The sequence below is a fragment of the Microcaecilia unicolor genome, chromosome 2 (genome assembly GCF_901765095.1).
Source record: "Microcaecilia unicolor chromosome 2, aMicUni1.1, whole genome shotgun sequence".
NCBI lineage: Eukaryota > Metazoa > Chordata > Amphibia > Gymnophiona > Siphonopidae > Microcaecilia > Microcaecilia unicolor.
In genome coordinates, this window is record NC_044032.1 from 493015474 (window position 1) to 493041199 (window position 25726).

Genomic DNA, 25726 nt, shown 5'->3' on the forward strand with positions numbered 1-25726 from the left:
GACAAAACAGGAAGTTACATCAGAGCGGTGGCCGCAGTAAAGGGAAGAGGTGGGTGCTGATGGCAGGGCAGCATATGGGAATTGCAGCCACTGCCAGGTAACGCCACAAAGGGTAGATGCCGGGTGCCAGCAGCAGGGCAGTGTGTGGGAATCGCTGCCGCTTCCAGGTAACGCCATGAAGGGGAGATGCCACTCCTGAAGAATGCTGCCTGAGGCTCCCACCTGGCAAAGGTACTTACCTGTAGCTGGTGTTCTCCGAGGACAGCAGGCTGATTATTCTCACATCTGGATGACGTCATCACTGACTTGCAGACCAAAGCAGTTTACAATAAACAAGAAAAATAGGAAAGGAACTACAACATTTCATAAAGCAGAGACTAAGCATTCACACCACAAAAGAGAAAATGAGAAATAAAAGAGAAATAAAGACTCACAACCCATTGCGACCTTATCCCATTGGCTCAAAAGCTGTATCAAAAAGTGAACTTTCAATAAGGATTTAAATCTAACAAGGGATTCCTCAGCACAGAGATCTCTTGGGAGATTGGTCCACAGTCATGGTGCCAAGAATGCATCCAACCTTCCAAGGCAGGAGAGTGGAACACTAGATGATGTTCATAGAGAGAACACACGCTCAAAAGGGCTGCTATGGAACAGTTAAAGAGACTAAATAGCTCATTGTATTGTCATGCAGCGCTCTAAAACCAATAACAGTAGCTTAAACTTAAGCTGGTATACGATCGGCAACCAGTGCAAATAAAGTAAAAAGGGACGAACGTGGTCAAAATGACAAGCTCAATAAAGAAACCAGGTCATGTTGTTCTGTAAAGTCTGTAGACCACAAGAAAGTGCATCCAGCTCTGTCGCTGGTTAACTGGCATCCCAGGCAGTCCACGAGGATGGCGGACCCCTTCCAAAGTTATGGATGGCTGCAGTGGCTGGGGGGAACCTATATGAGATTGGTTAAGATCAAAGGGTAGGGGGCTGATGGTTGAGGTAGGCTATCCCTATGTAAAGGAGGAGAACTCATGACTATTCTGCAACTTAGAGATTGGGATGGGGTGGGGGGGGGTTCATGATAGTTCTTAAAAAGGAATGGTTCTAATGAATATTCTAAATATTTGTAATCAATTATACTTGGAATTTTGGGGAGAACGAGTTCTGTTGTAGAAAATCTGATTACTCAGAATCAAACTGAATGCTCTGTTAGCTTTTAATTAAACTTAATACTTCATATGTTTATTGTTTTTAATTGCTAGTCCTTTTGTATGTACAATAGCTCACTCCTGGGTGTGGAATAACACAGGTGTTACAGCACTTGCTGGCTTAGCATCAACTCCTGCTTCAGGCACCTGCTTTATGACACTAAATCATCATAGTTTAATATTTGTATAAATCATCATAACATCTGCAATCCTATTCATCTGATGAGCTATTAATGTGGATCTTCCAGAACAGATCGGCTGCACACTTGTACACAGTACCAGCCAAGCAGCAGAGTTCAGCAAGAAAAATGACAACTTGCCAACATAAAGCTCCCAGTCAAACTAGAAAATGTCACATCACCACAAGACAAGAGTCTGATCTATAGCTCAGCTTGAACTAAAAACTAAAACAGAGCCTCGGTAAGTTCATGGAAAACTGGCCACACAAGCTCAGCTGTTTGCTGTCACCCCTGCAGCTTCTTGCTGATCAGCACATTCATTCTTCATTCAGTGTCTCATAATTTCATTTGAAAAGCTCTCTGAGGCCGATAGGACTTCAGACTGAGATAAAGAACAAAGTATACAATTTAATCATGGAAAGTCTAAAATTATAGAAATCACTTAAGGATCCTCTTACTGAGGTGTGCTAATGATTAGGGGCGTAGGCAGACCTGCTATTTTGGGTGGGCCCAGAGTTAACCTGGGTGGGTCCTTCCCACCCCCATCCCTGTACATACATACAATATAGTGTTTTTTTTAATGACCCATCTGCCCGTTTCTCTTTGAACCCCATCCTCCAGTCCTACCTCAGAGCCATTGCCCGTCGCAAATCCTATAGGCAACCTGCACTGGCCCTGCAAGCTTCTCTCTACCACATTCCCACAAAAAAAACAACAACAAGAAGTGACATGACTGAGGGCAGGACATGATAGAGAGAAGCCTGCAGGTCTGGCACAGGATGCTGCTGGCAGTAGCTCTGAGGTATACTGGGAGGGGGGGTTGTAGAGAGAGATGGGCAGATGCCAGGCCACGAGTGGAGAAGAAAAGAGTAGTGAGGTGCTGCCACCTAAGAGTTTTGAGAGCCTCATGGGCTGCTGACTGGGCAGGTCTGAGGCAAGAATGGGTGGGCCTGTGCCCACCCAGGCCCACCCTTAGCTACGCCACTGGGATGGGAGAGAGTGGGGATCCTTGAGGAACCCCACAGTTAGGTGACTAGAAGTCAGATAGTAGGTTATTTTGCTTAACAGAATAGCTTTGGTTTGAAAGGAATTCACTGAACCATATTAGGACAGTACCTGTTATTTCTATCTTGTCCAGGCATTCCAGAAGCAGTGCATGATCGACCGCATCAAACACCACTGAGATATCGAATTGAAGAAATATAACCTTTACATAGGTGTAGTTTGACGTATGTAGTGAGAACCAGCAACAATGTTTCTGTGCTGTGTGCCTGTCTGAAGCCAAATAGTGACCAATGCAGAATGGAAAATCTTTCTAGGTATAAGGAAAATTGTTTGCTAATGCAGGTTTCCAATATTTTGGTAAATAGTGATATGCTAGCCGAAGCTACATCTAGTCCAGAACCCTTTAGTAGAGGAGTGAAAACAATTTTGCCCATATCTGAAGGAAGAGAACCTGAGTGTAGCAGTTCATTGAGACCTTCTCCTTCTAGTAGCCATCTGACTGCCTCAACTGAGATGGATGGGAGCAAGAATTTTGGGCAATGGTCCAGGGAGCAAGGGGCTCTTGAAGATTTCAACAGTAGTGATCTTACTTTGTCAAATGTCAGTGGTTGAAAGAATTTCCAATTCTGGTCAGTTTTGTGACCCTGGAATGAAGAATCTTTGTTATTAAAGACTGAATCGCAACATTTTCTATTTTCCTCCATTGGCATGGCCATAGATAGCTCGGTCCTAATTTGAGTGATCTTGTTGGCAATATGATCAGCTAGCTCTTGGATGACTGGACGCGCTTGATTCATACTGCTACTGAGATAAGAGGGAGTTATGCTTTTGATTAGTGTGAAGTGTTTTATTATCAAGGGCCTCTTGACCTATTAAACTACTATAGTACTGTCATTTTGAATCAGTGACCTTCTTTTTATAGTGACAGAAGGCATACTTCCACTTGAGTTTGTTAGTAGTGCCTTTATTCTGTCTCCATTGTTTTTCAAGATGTCGACATTCCTGCTTTAGTTTGGCTAGTTCTTCTAAGAACCATGGAGATGTTCTGGTCATCTTGACCTTTTTAGTAGTATATGGAGCAATTTTGTCCAACACTGCCAATACCTTAGTGTGCCAGAGAGATTTAACTGAACATTCTGTAGGAGACGCAGGGGTGAGGGAATCTGTCAGCTCAGACCAGAGGTTGGCCTTATTTATTCTACCTCTGGTGGATATGATATTAAAAGGCTTATGTTTGGTTACAGTTGACATACAGATATCAATAGTAAAATCTAGTTGGAAGTGATCGGACCGTGGAACCGTCTTCCAGTCAGATGAGCTAATCAAGTCTGAGGGATAGGAGGAGATGACGTCTAATATATGACCATGTTCATGAGTTGCTCCCTCGGTAAAAAACAGTTTGCATTCCTTCAGGAATATTTTGAAGTTTAGGATTTCTGTTTGCATCACCTCCAAGTGTAGATTTAAATCTCCCAGGAAGGTGATTTTTGAGAATTGGGCCATGGCAGAGAAGGTAATCTCAAGAAGTAAAGGTTCTGCTTTGGACCAAACCACTGGTGGATGGTTAAGGATAAGGAGCAGGGCGATTTGATTTGCCTCCTTTGAATCATCATAGAATTTGCACAGCATGTATTCCAGTTCAAGGAGGATCCCAAAACTGACTAAAGAAACATGGAAAAAACTGTTTAAAATGAGTGCAAGTCCTCCCTTTTTACCTTGTCTTGATGTATGTAGAATGTCATATCCAGGAGAACATAAGTAGGTAATAACGGACTGTTGATTTCTGTGAGCCATGTTTCAGTGATGATCAGAAAGCTCAGGTCTGATAATAACACGAGATATTGAGATAATTTTTAATTTGATTGTAAACTGTCTCAATTAGGTTCAATTAGAAATGGTATAACAAATTTTAATAAACGATAAATTAGCAGGCAGCTCAGTATTGACCCATTTGATTTCATGTCACCATCCAAGAATAGGTGACACCTCAGATAGTTATGCTTGTATGGTATATTTGTTTATTTATTTATTTGGATTTAGCTCATACCTTTTCAGTAGTAGTTCAGGTATAGAAGGTATTTTCTTGTCCCCAGAGGGCTTACAGTCTAAGGTGTCCTTTTACTAAGCTGTGGTAAAAAGTGGCCTCAGAACACTTTTCTATAGCTCTTTTACTAAGGTACGTTAGCATTTTTAGCTCACGCTACAAATCACCTGGCACTAAATGCTGAGACACCCATAGGAATATAATGGGCATCACAGCAAAATGGTAGCACAGCTTAGTAAAAGACCCCCTAAGTTCATTTTTACCTCACCTGGAAAATGACTGCTTTTCCTACTTTTTAAATTAATGGCCATGAGCTAATTTTGCCATTAGCGCATGGCCATTAAAAATATTAGCGTGTGAACACTTACCAACACCTATTTTGTATGTGGTTAGGGCTCATGTGCTAATTAGTTAGCGCACAGTAATGTAGATGTGCTAACTGATTAGCGTAGAAATGCCCACTCTCCGCCCCCAGACCTGCCCCTTCTGTGATAAAAATAAAAATATTTTTTAGCACATAGTTTGCGCATGCAGATTTGAAAATTACCACAGGATGCCTGAGCGTGTTTCCTGGTAAGCCATTTTAAGCTACTGTAAGCGTGTACTAGCGCTTACCACAGCTTACTAAACGAACCCCCAAGTTTGTACCTGAGCCATTTTCTACCCATTTGTAAACCTTTTTTCACATAGACACCTCTCAGCTTATTGAAGCACATAGCACACATGAATTCCAATTGATGTGAATTCACTATTACTGCAGGGATATAAAAACACATACATTCCTGGATCATGGCAGTGGCGTAGCCACAGGTGGGCCTGGGTGGGCCAGGGCCCATCCACTTAGGGCTCAGGCCCACCCAACAGCAGCACATGTTTAGCAGTAGCTGGTGGAGATCCCAAGCTCTACCAGCTGAAGACTTCCACTTGATGGTAATGAAAACACTACTCTCTACAATACTGGCACCTGCGCATGTTCAGTTTTAAGCGCATGCCTGCTGCAGACTGCCAAGGTGGAAAGAAGCATTTTCCTGCCAGCTGAGATGTCTTTTGGTGGTGGTGGGGGAGAACATTTGGTGCCCACCCACTTCTTGCCTAGGCCCACCCAAAATCTGTTGTCTGGCTACGTCCCTGGATCATGGTACTGCTACATTAACAAGCAATGACTAATCAGCACCACCACAGAAAACAAAACATAGCACATTTCTTCATAGCAAGTAGACAATCACTACTTATCATTCCACATATTTAAACTTTTTGGTGCCATACAGCAGAACAAAATTGCTATTTCAGGAACTGAGATCACATAGTCAATTCAAACAAATATACAAATTGTATTTACAGGGAAAAACGCTATCTTCAGCCTCTTTCCAGATGTTAGTGAAGTCACGAAAAGACTCTGCATATCTGAAAAGGGATAATATGAGAGTCACAAAAGGCGTACAGGCAAGCGGTCTGCAAAATCCATAGTTCCTCTTTTTTGCTCATATGATGGTCATTTACCAAATGAGGCAAACTATTTTCAATTGCTTACATCAGAGTAAAAAAAGCATTAGCTGTAAATATTTTCAATTTCCAGATTTGGGTGAATTGAACACTGGATGCTATAAGTGTAGGTCTGGGTGACAAATTTCAGTTTGTAAGCTGCATGGCATGTTTTAATTTGGTTTGTCTTCATTAAAAAGAGATTAAAAAGTAGATGTTATGTGAATTTGGAAACTCTTTCATGCAGTAAGGAGTGGCATATTATGATCACAGCTTGAAACAGACCTAGTAATTTCTTGGGAAAAGAAAATCTAATTCTTGGTATATTTTTAACTCTTTGTACAAAAGGAATGACAAGGATTTTTTCTTTATAAAATACATTGCAGCTATTTTGTAAAAGATCTTTTCATTCAGTGCTTTGAATTCAAGACATTATAAGAATATACTGGATTTGTAGATCAGCGTATCTACCAGATAATAATCTATAATGTTTATATGTTTATGTCTTTCAACACAGTATTAAAACATCAGTATGTGTAATAAAATCTTTTATTTCATAAACAAGAAGGAAAAGAATGCAGAGCATAGCTTATGGAATTATTTCCAACCCCTCTGCATGTGTGTATATGTGTGTTTGTGTCTTGTGCCTGTGCATCTCTGTTTTGTGTGTGTGTGTATATATGTCTTGTGTCTATGTTTTGTCTCTGTGTATCTACTACTACTACTACTATTTATCATTTCTATAGCGCTATAAGGCATACGCAGTGCTGTACACCAAACACAAAAAGACAGTCCCTGCTCAAAGAGCTTACAATCTAGATAAGACAGGTAAACAGACAGAACAATTAAGGGTAAGGGAATAATAGGTGAGGTTAAGGACAGGGCAGGTGAGAAGTGGTTAGGAGTCAAAAGCAGTGGTAAAGAGGTGGGCTTTAAATTTGGACTTGAAAACAGCCAAAGACGGGGCCAGACACACAGGCTCGGGAAGTCTATTCCAGGCGTGGAGTGCAGCAAGATAAAAGGAACGAAGTCTAGAATTAGCAGTAGAGGAGAAGGGGACAGATAAGAGAGATTTATCTACAGAACGGAGTACACGGGGGGGGGGGGGGGGGCGTAGGGAGCAGTGCATTTTCTAGCAAAAAAGGTGCCGGTACTCAAATGCCAGGCCACCCTTCAGGGGGTTGCGTGATCACTGAGGGACCCATCCCACAAAAGCCAGGCCCCCTGCAACCTGTCACAGAATCCAAGACAAGGCAGAATTTGTGTGTAGAGCCTGAGGTCTTTCATTAAAACTTGGGGACCATGGGTCAATTTTAGCAGACAATGGAAAAAGTGTCAGTACTCAGTACCCCGAAGTACCCCCTCAAAAAAAGCCCTGGTAGGGAAAGACGAGAGTGGAGAGGTACTGGGGAGCAGCAGAGTAGATACACTTATAGGTCAATAAGAGAAACTTGAACTGAATACGGAAACGGATAGGGAGCCAGTGAAGGAGGGGGCTAATGTGAGCATAGCGACTTTGGCGGAGAATGAGTCACGCAGCAGAGTTTTGGACTGATTGAAGAGGAGCGAGATGGCTAAGAGGGAGGCCGGTGAGAAGCAGGTTATAATAATCAAGACAAGAGGTGATAAGAGTGTGGATAAGGGTTCTGGTAGAGTGTTCAGAGATGAAGGGACGGATTTTGCTAATGTTATAGAGAAAGAAATGACAGGTTTTGGCAATCTGTTGAATATGAGCAGAGAAGGAGAGAGAGGAGTCAAAGATGACCCCAAGGTTACGAGCTGATGAGACAGGGAGAATGAGATTGCCATCCACAGAAATAGAGAAAGGGGGGAGAGGAGAGGTAGGCTTAGGGGGAAAGATGAGAAGCTCAGTTTTGGCCATGTTAAGTTTTAGATGACATTGGGACATCCAGGCAGCTATGTCAGATAGGCAGGCTGAAACCTTGGACTGGATGTTGGTAGAGATTTTAGGGGTAGAGAGGTAAATTTGGGAGTCATCAGCATAGAGATGGTATTGAAAGCCATGAGATGATATCAGAGAGCCAAGGGAAGAAGTGTAGATGGAGAACAAGAGAGGACCAAGAACAGAACCCTGAGGTACATCGATTGGTAGAGGGATAGAAGTAGAAGAGGATCCACCAGAGTGCACACTAAAGGTGCGAAGCGAGAGGTAGGAGGAGAACCAGGAAAGAACAGAGCTCTGGAATCCAAATGAGGACAGCGAATCAAGAAGTAAGCTGTGATCAACAGTTTCAAAAGCGGCGGATAGATCGAGAAGGATGAGGATAGAATAGAGACCTTTGGATTTGGCTAGGAACAGGTCGTTGGAAACTTTTGCAAGTGCAGTTTCATTTGAATGAAGAGGGTGAAAGCCAGATTGGAGTGGGTCAAGAACAGCATGAGATGAGAGAAAGTCAAAACAGCGGCGGTGTGTGTGTGTGTGTGTATCTTTGTGGGCTGGTGTGTCAATGCGTATATGTTTGTATGTGTGTCTGTGTATGTTTGCATATGTGTGTATTTACAGTACATCTCTGTTGGTTTTCTCTGTATCTGTGTTGGAGAGAGGAGATGAGGGGTTCAGTTCTATAATTGCTATGTTATTGTAAATCAGTGTGTGTATGCTTTTCCTATTTGAGAGTGGCGTCAGGTGTCTTCTGTTTCCCACCACATGCAAAAACATCATTTCTACAATACATTAAAGGGGCCTTTTACTAAGGTGTGTTAGTGTTTTTAGCTCATACTAAAAAATTAGCTGCTGCGAAACACCGAGACGCCCATAGGAGTATAATATGCGTCTCAGTGAAAAGCATCAGCTAATTTTTAGCGCAAGCTAAAAAAGCTAGCGTACCTTAGTAAAAGACCCCCTAAATTGACCAGCTCACCATCTCCCTTTCTGTGACGACAGTATCCTACCAGTGCTCCAGCACCACAGCCTCCCCATAGATCAGATCTTACCAACAATCTCTGTGACTAGAGCCAGCATCTAGTGCTCTGTTTTCCACAGTTTCCCATTCCCTGGATCCTAGACTGTCTGCTAGTTACCCTGGAAACTGTCAGGGCAGGCTCATTCACACAGGATATTGCAGGTAGTTTTTGAAATCTGAAAAATATATAGACATATTACACATCCTTTTAGCTTCCAAACATGAATGCAAAAATCAGTGGAATCCTGAAAATACCAGACAGCTGTCAATCCTCATATAACAGAGGAAACAATTGAATATTACTGTGGGACACTAGCAGGAGTTGAGGGACTATGCAGGAGAGAGTCATTGATGCTGAGGATGGAGACCAGAGCCATGGACCTGGAAGTGCACTGGTATGAGTGCACAAACATGCAACACTCTGGGCCCAGCTACAGGGAGAGATAGGTTGGAAGGTATTACTAGTACCCTGGGGCAAGGTCCATATGGTGGCAGAAGCAGATTTTGAGGTCTGAGGCTCAGTCCGAACCCAGAAGTGGCTGTGCTTGCATGTATGAGCATGAGCAGTGGGGACACTCTCTGAGGCAGCAGAGAGAGTGCTGGTGCTGAAGTGTGATTGTATGTGTACACATGTGTGCGTGCAGATACACAAAGCAGTAGCAATGGTCTGAGAAAAGTCTGGGGCTGGCTGGAGTGATGTTGACCGGTTGGGATGAGTAAAGCTGTGGCTAAGGTATAAAATCTGGGAGCAGATGGATACATGGGCTCTGTAGTGGGGGGGGGGGGGGGGGGGGGGCTGAGAGAAAAAGTATTGCTGGAGCAATCCTGAGGCAGAGTGTGTATGTGCTGGTTGGTGTAGAAAGAAGCTCCTGCCAGCTGGATGCTCAGCAACTGATGGAACGAGTGGTGGAAATGGCTCATGGAGAGATTGTGCTGTAAATTTTAGCTGCATCACAGAGCTGTGTTAGTTGGGAAAGGTTCCTGGAGAGAAGAAAGCTCTGAAGGGAGGGTGCTGACAGGAGATGGCTTCCTCTGAGAGAAATTGCTGTAAAAATACATTTTCTGTGACAGCGAGTGAACATTAGTACTCAGGCAATTAAGGAAAATTATTTTCTTCTACGGTTTATTCATGTGAGTGAGTCCTGACTGAGATGGCTATCTGAACAAGGTTGTCATAGCTTAAATTCCTTCTCTTTGGATATATTAAGGAGAAAGTGAATAAAAACAGACACGAGGGATCCCTTAGGAAAAGGAGGAGTTAGTGGTTACTGTGGAAGGACAGACTGGTTGGGCCTTTTGGCCCTAATCTGCTGTCATGTTTCGATGTTTCTATGATTTGTGTTGAGAGATTTCTTTTATTTTTGAAAAGTTAGTGCAGTAGGAATCCAGGAACCAGGATCATTGGACCACTTCGCCAGAGGTCACGCCAGGAGTTGCATAAGCTATCATGAGTCTAACCGTGCGATTACCATGGGGTTTAAACACAGATTCCTGACCGAGCAATGCAGAAAGGGGGTGAGCATGGGTGTTAACTCACATGGTACTGATGGCTGCATACTTCATCAAAATTAATGGTAATGAGGCCATTAAGTATCCCGCTGCAATGCAGAGAAGGAAACAGTGGCCTACAACATGAGAAACATTTTGCCAAGTCAGGGGCAACATAGAAATTGGCTTAAGTGCCTGCAAAAGTCTGCACATGTCATGTTGGAACAAAAAGGAAAGCACCAGCAAACATCTGCGCCTGACAGTGTGGTGTACAGAAGGGTTTAAGAAAACAGTGGTGGATTTTTATTATTTTTTTTAAAGTGTGAGACACTTTTGCAAGGTACGTACATGATGCATATCTGGTTTATGCTTGTGGACTAGGTTTGAATAGTCTTTTATGCACGAGATCTTATATGCCAATAATCCAGCAGGTCCATATGTCAATCTGCTTACAGACCTGCAAGGCAACATGCAGATGCAAATTCTTACTTTCGGTTTGCTTGACCAGTTAAATAGCATATTGGCGCCTAACTGCTAATATTCAGCAGGCGATAACTGGTTATCTCCACTGAATATTGTCAGTTAGTGCCTAGCGCAGAACTGGCTATATCGTGCCACTTATCCAGTTAGGCACCGATATTCAGTGCCTAATCGGATAAGTTTAGTGGTCAAATAGGACCACATAAATAGCCGCCCTATCTTTAACTTCTAAAAAATTAACTGGTTAGTGCTGAATATCGGCATAACCGGTTAACTTTTTATTGGTTTATTTATTTATTGCACTTGTATCCCACATTTTCCCACCTATTTGCAGGCTCAATGTGGCTTACAGAGACCTGTTATAGCAACGCCATATCAGGTTAGAGAAAACAATTGGTGTTACAAAGAGGTAAAGAGATACAGGAGAATTTGGACAAGTCGTTAATGAAAAATACTTTCTGCGCCATTTGGTTAGGTGTTGTGTTGTAACTTTTTAGTGGTTAAACCTCCTCCCCCAGATATTCAATGACAGTCACTGCAAATGGGCTGGCATTAAATATCCAGGTTTAACGGTGGTAGTGGACAGCAAAAGTGCTGCCCGCCGCCAGCTGAATGTTGTTTGGTATGGTGGGAAGGCGGTAGAACGAGAGGACATGAAATGAGATTGAAGGGGGGCAGACTCAGAAAAGATGTCAGGAAGTATTTTTTCACGGAGAGGGTGGTGGATGCTTGGAATGCCCTCCCGCAGGAGGTGGTGGCGATGAAAACAGTAACGGAATTCAAACATGCATGGGATGTGCATAAAGGAATCCTGTGCAGAAGGAATGGATCCTCAGAAGCTTAGCTACAATTGGATGGCAGAGCAGGTGGGGGGAAGAGGGGTTGGTGGTTGGGAGGTGAGGATAGGGGAGGGCAGACTTTTATACGGTCTGTGCCAGAGCCGGTGATGGAAGGCGGGACAGGTGGTTGGGAGGCAGGAAAAACTGCTGGGCAGACTTATACGGTCTGTGCCCTGAGAAAGACAGGTACAAATCAAGGTAAGGTATACACATGAGTTTATCTTGGGCAGACTGGATGGACCGTGCAGGTCTTTTTCTGCCGTCATCTACTATGTTACTATGATACATTAACAGGCAATGTGATACCTTTTATATCCTAGTATTTGAGCTGTTGTGCTCCATGTGTGTTGGGTGGCTTCGAATGTTATAGCCTCATTCACATTTTTATTTTTTTCTGTCTTCTGCAGAACATGTTTTTCCCCCAGACTGCGGCAATTCATTTGGTTTCTTGGAGTTCAATAAAATTTTCTATTTTGGAAAATGTTGTTAATTGTTTTTCTTTTGGTTTTTTTTTTTTTACTATATGATTACACTCTATGATGTAAAGGAAGGAATGGGAGAATGGATCACAAAGGGTTTGCAAAATGGAATGTGTGGGGGAAGGGGACAGTCTGGAGGGAGTCCCTAGAGGGCTAAGGTAAGGGGCAGGGAAGAAAAGGGCATGATCAGCAAAGGGGTGCTGGAAGCACCATCTGCACTCCAACTATGGTCTGGACCAGTAGTTCCCAAACCTGGTCCTGGAGGCACCCCAGCCAGTCAGGTTTTCAGGATGTCCACAACAAATATTCATTAGAGAGATTTGCATGCACTGCCTCCACACAACATTTTCATATGCAGCCCCAAAACTCTGGAATACATTACGGCTGGAACTTAGGTCTGAACCTTCATGTCTTGTTTTAAAAAAGCATTTGAAAATTTGGCTTTTTCAACAGGTATTGACTACCTAAGGCTATAATTCTTTCATTTTTTTCCCCTTCCATTCTTCTTCTTACCTATTTACCCCCCTGTTTACCAAGCCGCGCTAGCGCCAACACAACCCATTCACTTTGAATGGGCTGTGTCGGCATTGCCATGCAGCAGCCACTAGCACGCCTTTGTAAACAGGGGCCTTAGTTTTTAATTTGAACTCCTTTGAGTGTTATTTGTATATTAAGCCTTTAGAAATAAATAAACAAAAATACCTAGCTCCCTTATAGTTTAATTAAATATTTACATGGGAAACAGAGAAAAAAATAACTCTCCCAACTACGTGACACCCAGCTGGCTGGTCTCAGGGAGAAAACCAGTTTCCTTTGCTTTTGGATAGTCTTAGCTACATCAGTAAAAATATGAGTATGATGACTCAAACAAAGAATCCTTAAATCAAAAATGAAGTCTTAATAACCAGTCCTGATCAGGGTCTAAAACACAAGTTACAATTAATGTAGAGCAGGGAACTTGGACAGCTCAGAAGCTTCTTAATATTTGTGGTCCAGTAAACATCTGGTGTTTGTGGCAGAGCCTATCATTTTCACTGATGCTGTGGTGTACAGAAAGGGTTTGAAAAGATAGTGGTGGATTTGGGGGGGGGGGGGGGGAGGGAGGTTTCAGAGTCCACCTATAATAGTACAAAATGTAAAAAAAAATACAAAAACCACCTTTCATGGTTGTGCGGTGCCTTCTCCTACCCTTTCTATTAGGAGGAACACTCATTTTTCTTTTTCCAGAGGGAGGGAGAGGGGGAGATGAAAGAGAACTGGCAGGGATGTGGAGGAGGAAAATGGAGCCAACACCAGGCCTGGAGCTGCAATGAAGGAGGAGCCTCAGCCACTTTACCTCTCATTGCTATCCACTGAAGGCTCTAAGGAAAACTTCCATCTGCCAAATGGGTTACATGCAACAATGCTGTGCATGGGATATATTTAATGCAACTAGGTCAACCCAAACCGCTTGGCACCACATTTGCACCTCATGTGCAACTTTCTTTAAATTAGTCACCTTTTTAACTCTTCCTACTTTCTTACCTATCTATATGTTACAACTTTGCCTTACCCTTCACTATCAATTATAACTTATTCTATCATTCACTTTATCATTTTGGAACCTCAACGCAATACCACTTGTATTTCTCTATCCGGAAATGGCGATCGCCATTACGGCATAATGTAAGCCACATTGAGCCTGCAAATTGGTGGGAAAATGTGGGATACAAATGCAACAATAAATAAAGTTCTATTATGTATTGTGTTGACATTGTAAGTAGTATACTACACGCCATACTTTGTAGTGTTATTTTGAATATTTTACTGCTGTAATTGCCTGTTGCTCATGTTTGATCTATTCTTACTGTACACTTGAGTGATTGCCTTCAAAAAGGCGGTAAATAAATCTTAATAAATAAATAAATAAATTTTCTCTTCCTTATGTATGTGGTGGGAAGCGGGACTGGTGGTTGGGAGGCGGGGATAGTGCTGGACAGACTTGTACGGTCTGTGCTAGAGCCGGTGGTTGGGAGGCAGGGCTGGTGGTTGGGAGGTGAGGATAGAGCTGGGCAGACTTATACGGTCTGTGCCGGAGCCGGTGGTTGGGAGGTGAGAATAGTGCTGGGCAGACTTATACGGTCTGTGCCAGAGCCGGTGGTTGGGAGGAGGGGCTAGTGGTTGGGAGGCGGGGATAGTGCTGGGCAGACTTATACGGTCTGCAGGGCCGTGCCTAGGGTCTCCGGCGCCCCCCTGCAGTTGGCCCCGCGCCCGCCCCCCAAAAATGATCGCTACACTACCCGCTGCCCCCCGAAAACGATCGCTACACTACCCGCCCTCTTCTCCCCAGATCCTTTTCTTTTTGTTTAAATTTATCTCTGTCAGGCGGCAGCGTAGCGTTAGTGAGAAGGAGGCGGCGCTCCCCCGCCCCGACGTGTCAGTCAGTCTTCCCTTCGCTCAGTTCTCGCCTTCTTCTGACGTCATTTCTGATGTCAGAAGAAGGCGGAACTGAGCGAAGGGAAGACTGACACGTCGGGGCGGGGGAGCGCCGCCTCCTTCTCACTAATGCTACGCTGCCGCCGGACAGAGGTAAATTTAAACAAAAAAAAGGAAAAGGATCTGGGGAGAAGAGGGCGAGGTAAGCATGGTGCGGCGGGGCGCCCCCCAGAGGATGGCGCCCTCCTGCCATGCTTACCTCGCTTACCATGTTGGCACGGCCCTGACGGTCTGTGCCCTGAAGAGCACAGGTACAAATCAAAGTAGGGTATACACAAAAAGCAGCAAATATGAGTTATCTTGTTGGGCAGACTGGATGGACCGTGCAGGTCTTTTTCTGCCGTCATCTACTATGTTACTATATTTATAAATTTTTCTGAAATACAAAATCATAACATGGTGTGAGAAATTCCATATGGAACATTAACAATGCATTGCTTCACGAATACTTGAGCCCACAACCTTCCATCGTTTCTACAGTATTTACTCTCTGCCCCATTTCCAACTGGACTTACATGAAGGAGAGTGTTTTGGGGATTTCCCCAAATCACCCTTAAACTCTGGTATTTACCGCTTTTTGAAGGAATTCACTCAAGGCGATGTACAGTAAGAATAAATCAAACATGAGCAATAGACAATTACAGCAGTAAAAATATTCAAATAACAACACAAACTATGGCATAATATACTACTTACAATGTCAACACAATATGTAACAGATCATTTTAATTGACAGTGTAGGGTATAAGCAAAGATGGAACATGTATAGATAGGTAAGAGAGTAAGAGGAGTTAGAAAATAAGTTATATCATAGAAGCAAATAGGATATTTCTGAACATTTAACAAAGTTGAGATTAGCATATATACCCAACTGGGCATTTAAAAGTCTGTCCTTTAAGGATGCAGCATGTTCAGAAATCACAGCCATAAGTATAGACGGTTATTCAAATATTATCATGCACCAGTGGCGTAGCTGGGTGGGGCGCCAGGGGAGCGGCCGCTCCCCCAAACGGAGTTCTGCTGGCGCCTATTTTTTGTCCTGTTGCACTGAAAATGTGTGCTGGCACTGGCAGAAGTCCGCTCTTGCTCCCCCCCGCGCTGTCAACCTGCCTCATCCATAAAGGAATCCTATGCAGTAGGAATGGATCCTCAGAAGCTTAGCCGAAATTGGGTGGTGGAGCAGGTGGGGGAAGAGAGGTTGGTGGTTGGGAGGCGAGGATAGTGGAGGGCAGACTTATACGGTCTGTGCCAGAGCCGGTGATGGGAGGCGGGACTGGTGGTTGGGAGGCGGGAAATACTGCTGGGCAGACTTGTACGGTCTGTGCCCTGAAAAGGACAGGTACAAATCAAGGTAAGGTATACACAAAAAGTAGCACATATGAGTTTATCTTGTTGGGCAGACTGGATGGACCATGCAGGTCTTTTTCTGCCGTCATCGACTATGTTACTATGTCATCCTGGCTCTGCTTCTGACATGCACCAGAACAGGCATCCATACACACATTGCAAAAGTAAACTTCTACATAGTACATCCAAAACTTTTAATTTTTATTTTCTCATTTCCATCTTCCAAAATTTCAGACAGCAGACTTACAGGTCAACAGGACTTAAAGCAGTCCAAAACAAAACAACACAGTTTATAACCAGAGGCGTATCTGAAATTCGGCGGTAGGGGGGGGCCATAGCCAGAGTGAGGGGGCACATTATAGCCCCCCCCCACCGGTGCCGACCGCCCCCCCGCGTCGCCGTCACCTACCTTTGCTGGCGGGGGACCCCAACCCCCCACCAGCCGAGCCGACGTCTTTTAAGTTCTTCGTCCTTGTGGCGCTGTTCAGCTGCAGCCTGCATCCAGTTTCGGAGTCTGACGTGGTCCAGGTCCGCGAAATCTGCAGGGGCCCAGGTCCCTGTGGCCCCACGCAGATACACCCCTGTTTATAACTAATTGTTCCACGACCCTTAGGATTCACCTTTGGATTTAAAAAGCAAGTGTTTTCTATAATATACCACTGCAATCCACAAAACAAAAGGTGTAAATTCCCACATGCCATCTTTTTCTTTTGATGTAGGCACAGAAAAGAAGTATTTTAAATAATCCCAGGTTTCAACCTACTTAATGTTTAATGTGGGATATAAATGTCATAATTAAATAAATAAATAGATAGAAACTCTGAATGTTGACCACCTGATTCTCATAACATGATGTCTGTTTTAGTGGCCCTTTACCAGGAGAAAAAAAAATCTCTGCACTTGCTAGGGTGTCCCAGTCCCTCCAAACGACATACGATTTATAAGGGAAGGAGAATTGATATACGCCTTTCTGTGGTTTTTGCAACTACAGTCAAAGTGTTTTACATGCTATATATGCAGGTACTTATTTGTACCTGGGGCGACGGACGGACAGTTATGTGACTTGCCCAGCCCCAGACTTACAAAGGAGCTGAAGCAGGAATCAAATTCCCCAGCAGCAAAGCCCGTTGTACTAACCACTAGGCTACTCTTCCTAATTGCTCCTCTTAGCTATGAAAAGTTATTTCGTTGCTATACTTCCATGCTACACAAACCGGCATGTTTGAAAATATAAGTGAGATTATTAAATAAAAATGCCACCAGAAAAAAAAAAAAACCGACAACGTGGATGCACCAGGTCATACGTTTGTTTGCTTTATTTTGAGTATACGCAGACGCAGAGCAGAGCGACGGCTGCCTGCGCGGGGAAGGGGAAACAGAGTTTAAGCTAATTGGCTTCAACTATTTGACGTCATCCCGTCTCCTGTTTTTCATCCAACCTCTTTTGAGTTCAGGTTGTGTGTGTAGTAGTGTATCCTAGGGGACGGACAGTCGCGGGGCACCGGAGAAGGAAAGCTGTACGATTGTTAGTGCGCAACCCCAGGTATGAGCTTCATCTCGGGGGCGAGGTGCTGCTGCATCGCGGACGAGGAGGAGAGAGTGAAAGGGAGAGGGCAGATCATGCGGAGGGGAGGCCGATCCCCCGATCCGTGTGAGGATGGTGCCTGGAGTGTGAAAGTTTCAGTACAGCCGAATGTGTGTGACTTGGTATCTTCTTTGTATTATAATATTAGGAAATCCAGCTCAAGTCCTTTCTTATTGGTGCTGATTATTTTGATTTTTTAAGTTCAAAGGTCTTATGCTTCTAGGGATTGTTTTTTAAAACTTCCTGTAGTATTCTGATTACAAGGTGACTGATGTAGTGTTCTGGTTAACCCCCCCCCCAAAAAAAAAAAAAATAACCACATAGGTGTCACCTTGGTTGTGGTCTGATGTGGTGGTGCCTGCGTGAGTTGATTCTTGTCTGTAGTTTGTGGCCCATGCCTCAGACAGCTGCACCCTTTTTCACGTTTTGTGCATTGAATAATAGATACATCAAGAAGGAATCAAATGGGCCTCAAGAACTTTTGTGTTCCAATAGACCAGTTCTTGAGACCCATTGTGCTTCCTTCTTGCTGTGCTGTTTGCGCTAACGCCACTAATTTCCTCGCCTCTCTGTTGAATATATATACTACATGTGAGAAACAACATATGGGAATCCTACTCATGTGCTATGTTTTTCCTGTGTGGTTAACAGTGGGGTATTATGATATGTGTTGGCACAATTTGCAGTTTGCTATATTGCAGGGACTTGTGCAATTCCTTTAGATTGGTGCTTATAGTTGGAACCCCAGAAGTGACCTTTTGAATCCTGTTTTAAGGTGCTTTTAATAAGAAAAGTGTAGTGAGAGACAGCATAGTATTATGGTCAAGAATTTAAACAATATGATCTCTTAATTGCAGCAAATAAAACAAACCAGAAGTACCAAGAACTTTGCAGTTTATCATCTCCCCAGACTCCTAGAAAGTATCAAATGGCCTGTCTTTCTTTCTTGTTTGTTTCTTAATGGTTGAGTAAGTTTTATTCCTTGGTTGTACAGATTCTTGTGTTAAGATTCCTACAGAGTCGATAAGCATTGAGTTTCTTTGCCGCTTAAATTTGAACAGTAGGATAAAGCAGTTATGATAACAACATTTGTTTAGCTCCACCCTCAAACCCAGCTACCTGTTTGCATATATCACTTGTTGCTCAGCAAACCTTTCTCAGGTTTCAGTCAGCTAGAAAGTCAGGTAAGAAGTCTTGATAGTAACCATTGACAGAGAGACACGCCTGCTATGGTTTAGACTAGAGGGAAAGGTAGAAAGTTCAGTACTATTGTTTTTCACATCCACTATCATAACTGTGTCATTCTTTTATATAACAACCTTGTCTGTTTTCCATTCTGTTATTTCTAGTTCTGTCACCTTCTCATCTGTGGCTTGGGGTTCTCTTCACAAGTCCAGCTACTCTCCTATGATACAGCTTCCTGGGTCAGGTGTGATTTAATGAGACAAGCGTAACACATATTCCATTGTTTTTTCTAGGGAGACCTGAGGTATTGTTTTTTTTAGCACCTGAAGGTGTGTTTCTTGTTTCATTACTCTGTGTTTATCTCTAAATTCCCATCATCTTCCCCCCTCCACCTTTCTCCTCAGCTTTATCCTTGTGTTGCTGTTAAGTCTGTCTGAAGGTAGGACACTACTATGGAGGCAGCAGGTGTTTCCTAGAATTTGGTGACTGATGAACTATTAACAGGTTTCCTCCAGAATTGGTGGCGGTACCTGTTTTATGGAAAGGGCACTGGCATTTGGAAATGAATGGAGGCTTCCCATATGGTAGCTGGTTAAGTGCTGCGGGGCTGTTTCTAGCTGTTTCTTAGTTGGGATGCAAAATGAATGGTGCTGTTCTGTTAATTTAAAAATTAAAACTCCTTGAAAATACTTGTTTTATGATTGAGAAACATTCATGTCTGACACAATTGAACTTTGTGTTATTCCCTATCTTTTATTTATTACTCAACTTCTGTTGCTCAAAGAGCACTGTTAAAACATATTATTCACCTATCCTAATATACAACAGGGTGTAATTATTGTAAAGTTCCATTTTCAGTAGTAGTGAATTGAACCTGGGTATGTAAGGCTAGTAATGAAAGATAAAGATAAAGAATTTAATAGCTTCAATGGAAAATTTAGATGTGGCTGCAGTTCCTGCAAGATATTTCAAATGTGGTGACTTTAACCTATAATTTTAGAATAGGCACAGGAAGCCATGTCATGCACCGTTTACATTACATTACAATCAATGCTTGTATTCCATACATACCAAAATTAGATAAGCATGGCTCACAATCAATAAAGAATAGGGAAAGACCCTAGGGGGTATGTTTACTAAGGCATGTTAGCATTTTTTAACATAACTGTAAATTTAAGGTGCTTTAAACGCTAATGCGCCTATACATTTCTATGGGTGCATTCGCGTTTAACGCATGTACGTTAAAAATGCTAATGTGCCCATAGTGCTGATTAGTAAACCTAGCCCTAGATGTACAAAGCAATAAAAAAACACTAGTCATGATGAAACAAACTTTTGAAATAACCAAGTTTTAATTAATTTTCTAAATGTCACAAAATTTGACTGATGCCATATACATAAGTGCATGCTCTGTTTAACTGCATGCCGTACTTCGGTCCTGTTTTCGGCGCCATCAGTTTCTATGGGGACAATCTTCAGTTTAGCGCACCACTGGTAAGTGCAAGATTTGCTTATATGTATGGTTTGACCGCTCCTCTGTAGGAAAGACTCCGCATAAGCCCACACTCGGAATATGAAAGCCGATTGGCGCGTGACAACCAATGAGATTTCAAACTTACCGCCCCTGTATATAAGCGAAAAAATGTTGTTAGAGTGTACACTGGAGTCGTCGTCATCACGCAACTGTAAGACTTTAACACTGGCTGAATGAATAGAAGTTCTTAAAAAATTAGAAAACAAACAAAGTCAAGCATCTGTTGCTAAAGAATATGGTGTCAATCCCAGTCAAATTTTACGTACCTTGAAGCAGAAAGACCAGCTTCTGGAAGACTGGCAAAACAATACAAATCCACACTGCAAACGAAAACGGACAGGAAAAGCTGAGGAGGTAGAAGATGCTCTTCTTCGGTGGTTTTCTCAAGTCAGGACAAATCAAACCAATGAAAAGAGGGTCCAAGTCTCCCGTAAAAACCACAAGGAACAACAAAAAGAACAGAAGATAACCAAGATAGACCAGATACAAATTGCAAAGAGTAAGAGCACCAAAATTCTTTTTATTAGGACCCTACACAGTCCGTGTTTCGGCCAACCGGCCTTCTTCAGGGGTCTTCAAATTGACGTATATATATGTGCCTCCAGAATTCTCATGGAATAAGAGATACAAACGCTGGTTCTATCCGATATCAAGTATAGACACGAATTCAAGCATTCGTGTCTATGCTTGATATCTGACAGCACCAGCGTTTGTATACGAGGCTAATGCAAATTCATGGATGACTGGGGAAATTTGGAAGAAGTGGCTAAAGAAGTTAGACACTAGAATGCAGGCACAAAAGCATCATATTTTGTTGCTTTGTGATAATTGTGCTGCACAAAGTGATGATGTCAGGCTGTCTAACATCAAGTTGGTCTTTCTGCCACCAAAAACTACCTCTCTGATCCAACCTATGGATCAGGGTATAATAGCCAATTTCAAACAACATTATCGGGCTCTTGTGCTACATCGTCTGATGAGCATTATGGACTGGCTAGGATGAACGTGCTGTTGAACTGGCTCGTAATCTATCACTGTTGAATTCCCTACATATGCAGAAAGAAGCCTGGAATCATATTACACAGGCAACCATTGTGAACTGTTACAAGCGGGCAAGCTTTGTTAAGGATGTGGAGAGGGACAAAACATATGTAGCTGTTGCAAACGCGTCAGATGAACAGGCTATTGACATCCAACCGGTGTTACTGAAGAGGAGTTTCATCAGTACGTAGCTGTTGATTACGATCTACAAATACAGTAGCTGACGACAGCACTGATTTCCAGATATGTGCCTACATGCAGGCAACGGCTGATGATGAAATGAGCAAAGAGACACATGCTGACGAAATTCAACAACCTCCTGTCACTTTTGTATTCCTTTGCAGTTGAATTTTTGTTTTTGAAGTTCTGGTAATTGAAATCACCCATTATTATAGTATTGCCAATTTTGTTAGCTTCCCAAAGTTTTGCTAAGATTTCATGATCTGTTCATTTTGGCCAGGCAAATAGTAGTATACCCCAACATTATTCCCTTTCCCTCCACACATGGAATTTATATCCAAAAGGATTTCATATTGTAATCTGTTTCCTGTAAAATTTATTTATTTATTTATTGCATTTGTACCCCACATTTTCCCACCTATTTGCAGGCTCAATGTGGCTTACAGAGTGTTGTTATGACATAGTCATGACAGGATCTTAGATACAATCGGTAATAAGCAGAGATCGGATGAGGAATTAGAGAAGAAGGTGTTAGGTGTATTTTGATATCTGGGTGGGTGGTGTGGTGATTTTGTGTCGTTAAAGGTTCTCTTTGTAGGCTTTGTTGAAGAGTGGTGATTTATTTTGTTTGTCTCAAGTCCCTGTTTAACATATACAGCCACCTCCCCCCCCCCCATTTGATCTATCCTGTTATTGTGATATACCTTATATACTCATGTATAAGTCGAGGGCAGTTTTAGCACTGAAAATGGCTAAAAATGCTTTGATCTGTGTATAAGTTGATGCTGGGACCCCCATTGCGCTCTCTCTCCCTCTTCTCCACCTCCAGGTCCATCATTTCCCCTGCCTTTCCTACCCCCCTCCCCAATAGTCCACAGCTTCACAGATTTAATTCAATAGTGGTTGAAACAGACTTAAAGCCAGAAGGAAACAGCTGAATTATCAGATTCCAGTATGTGAGGATAAATATATTTATCCCTCACTGATAAGTCTTCAATTCAGTTTTATTCATCACTCTCACTCTCTAAATTTTGGCACGTTCACTAAGGGCCCTGTTTACTAAGCTGTGCTGTAGGCTCGCTAATGTTTTTAGTGCATTCTAACACTGGAGATGCCCATAGGAATATATGGGTGTCTCTATTGTTAGTGTGCGCTAAAAATGCTAGCAGCCTTAGGGAGTTGTTTACTAAAGCTTAACTTGAGTTATCTGCAGCAGGGCCCATAAGAATAAAATGGACCTTGCTGCAGATAACTCGAGCTAAGCTTTAGTAAACAGGGGGGGGGAGGGGTTAGTAAACAGGGCCCTAAAGCAAAATGTTCTAGAAAAATATTTTCACAAATCACTCGTTCTTCCTGTCCAAGGAGAATGTTTTATTCAGGATTCGGTAATTCTCAGCACCCACACACACTCCTGTTTATTTATTTATTTTTTTTTTCTGGTAAAAGATAATAAATAGAAATAAAAGAAAATAAAATAAGACGATACCTTTTTTATTGGAATAAAAACATTTTTTGGTAAAAGAAAAAGATCAGAATTTCACTCGTAAATCTCTTTCCAAGCAAACACACACAGCTAAAATTCATCCTTGAATCTACTACCTGAGCCATCAGCCAACCAAATGGCTTTTCACTGTCTCTAGGTCACCAGATAATTCCCATGCACACTTTCCTGCAGTTGTGTCCTCCTCTTAATGTACATGCTCGGCACAAACTTTCAACCATCCAGAACATTTACAGATTTTTAGGGCTGCATTTTGATTAAAATTTTTAATCATGATTAATCACACAAATGTATGAGATTATTTGTTTATTAATATATTTTCCACTCTGAACAAATCATTTAACCCTCTATTGCCTGAAGTACAAAATAAGTACCTATATATAATATGTAAATTGCTTTGATTATAACCATAGAAAGGCGGTATATCATATCCCATCCCTCTTCCCTTCCCTAAAGGACTCCCAGATCTAACATCTCTCCCTTTTCTCTTCCTTCCCTCCCTCTCCTCTTTCCCCAGGTCCATTATCTCTTTCTTTCTCTCTTCCTTTCCTCCCTCTCTCCTATTGTCCATTATCTCTGTCTCCACCCCTATGAGCAGCGATACAGTCTTGGTGGTGAGCAGCACCAAGCTTTTCTTGTGGCTGCTGGAGCTCACTGTGTTGGCCAAAGCTTCCACCATTGGCCCCTCCAGATCTGCAGCTCACTTCCCTTTCCCCACCTAGGACTTGTTATCTGCCCCCCTCTCATTCCCCTTCCCCCACCAGTCTACCTTAAAAGTGGTCTTTTTTGGTCCTAATGTTGGGCATACACTGCCTGTGGCCTGTTCCGAAGCTTTCTGTCTGGTCCATCCTGCCTTCTCTGACATCACTTTCAGTTTCTGCATGGGTTGGCCGGGTTAAAGGGAAGGCATTGGACTAGGCCAGTGATAGCGAACCTTTCAGAGACCGAGTGCCCAAACAGCAACCCAAAATCGAATTATTTATCGCAAAGTGCCGGTACTCATTATGGGCGAGGTCACCACATATGACTCCACCCCTATGATAGCCACACCCCTTACACCAGCCATGGCGCATATAAACATACTTCATTGAAAATATTATACTAGTATAGGAGGAAAAAAATAACATGATTTTTTTTCATTATAAATTATTTCTGTAAGCTGTTACAGCAGATGTAAATTCTCAAATTGGACATATTCCTAACACTAAAATGAAAATAAAATGATTTTTTTCTACCTTTGTTGTCTGGTGATTTTGTTTATATATCCATATTGGTCTTAGTCTCTGATTCTGCTGCTCTCTATCTGTTCTCTTAACTCTGTTTCCAGGGCTTCCTTTCCATTTATTTCTTTACTTTCCTCCTTTCTTCTTCATTTCTTGCCCTCCACCCATGTCCAGCCACCCTCCGCTTCCCTCCCTCCCTCCCACCCAGCATCAGGCCTCCCTCCCTCCCAGCACCAGGCCACCCGCCTGCCCTCCAACCAACCAAGCATCAAGCTGCCGCCCCCCCCCCCCCCTGAAATTTAAAAGGCGTACCTCGGGGTTAAGGTGGCGTCGGCAGCGAAAAGCGTGTTCTTTGTTCTTTTCGCTGCCGCTGCTGATGCCACCTTAACCCCGAGATACGCCTTTTAAATTTCGGAGGAGGGGGGGCCCTGGTGCTGGGAGGGAGGGCGGGCGGCCTGGTGTTTGGTTGGTTGGAAGAGGGAGGGAGGGAGGGCGGGCGGCCTGGTGCTTGTTGGGAGGGAGGGAGGCCGGCCTGGTGCTCGGAGGGAGGGAGAGTGGACGGACCAGTGACGGCGCGCGTGCCAAAGGAGAGGGCTTTGCGTGCCCTCTCTGGCACGCGTGCCATAGGTTCGCCATCACTGGACTAGGCCGAGGACACTATATGTGCAAAGCTGCCACTGCTGGGAACCAACAGAAGACCACCTTTAAGGTAGGCTGGTGCGGGGAGGGGATGATGTTGAATCACAGGTGGAGGGGAAAGATGTTAGATTGCACCAAGGGCAGGAGTTGGGAGTGGAGGAGACAGGAGATATTGCAATGTGATTAAAAAAATTAATTGCGATAAATATTTAATCTTAACTGCACTTTAATTTTCAGTTCTACACAGTTTAAATTATCAATGCAATTTTTTTTGTCACTCGATAGTCTCACATGCACACCTCCTCTTTAATTTGAACACCACAAGCCCACCCTGTATTACGAGTTCTTTCTGCACCAGGGACATATGTAGCACTGGCTGTATCCTCTAAAGCAACTTCAGCACAGCCAGAGTCTGCCTACTTCTATTAAGTTAGCAATAGCAAGAGTGTTATGGCACTGATGAGAATGATACATATACAAGATGACCCATTTCTCGACTTACCCTGGTATCGGTGTCCCACTGATTATCCTCCTTCTACCAGGTCTTTGAGAGGCCTTGTAGCTAAACATGCATGGGATAAGCATAAAGGAATCCTGTGCCGAAGGAATGGATCCTCAGGAGCTTAGTCAAGATCGGGAGGCGGGGCTGGTGGTTGGGAGGCGGGGATAGGGCTGGGCAGACTTGTACGGTCTGTGCCAGAGCCGGTGGTGGGAAGCGGGACTGGTGGTTGGGAGGCGGGGATAGTGCTGGACAGACTTGTACGGTCTGTGCCAGAGCCGGTGGTGGGGAGGTGAGGATAGTGCTGGGCAGACTTATACGGTCTGTGCCTGTGCCAGAGCCGGTGATTGGGAGGCGGGGATAGTGGGGGGCAGACTTATACGGTCTGTGCC

At 43.3% G+C, this 25726-nt stretch overlaps 1 protein-coding gene across 1 annotated transcript in view; it reads left to right on the plus strand.

Annotated features, from left to right (window-relative positions):
• Positions 1-17418: 17418 nt before the first annotated feature.
• RGS12 (regulator of G protein signaling 12) overlaps positions 17419-25726 on the plus strand; it is a 331188-nt gene continuing 322880 nt past the window's right edge. Inside the window, exon 1 of the mRNA XM_030191139.1 lies at positions 17419-17490. The gene's annotated coding sequence lies outside the window, so the exon portion shown is untranslated. The remainder of the gene's footprint in view (positions 17491-25726) is intronic.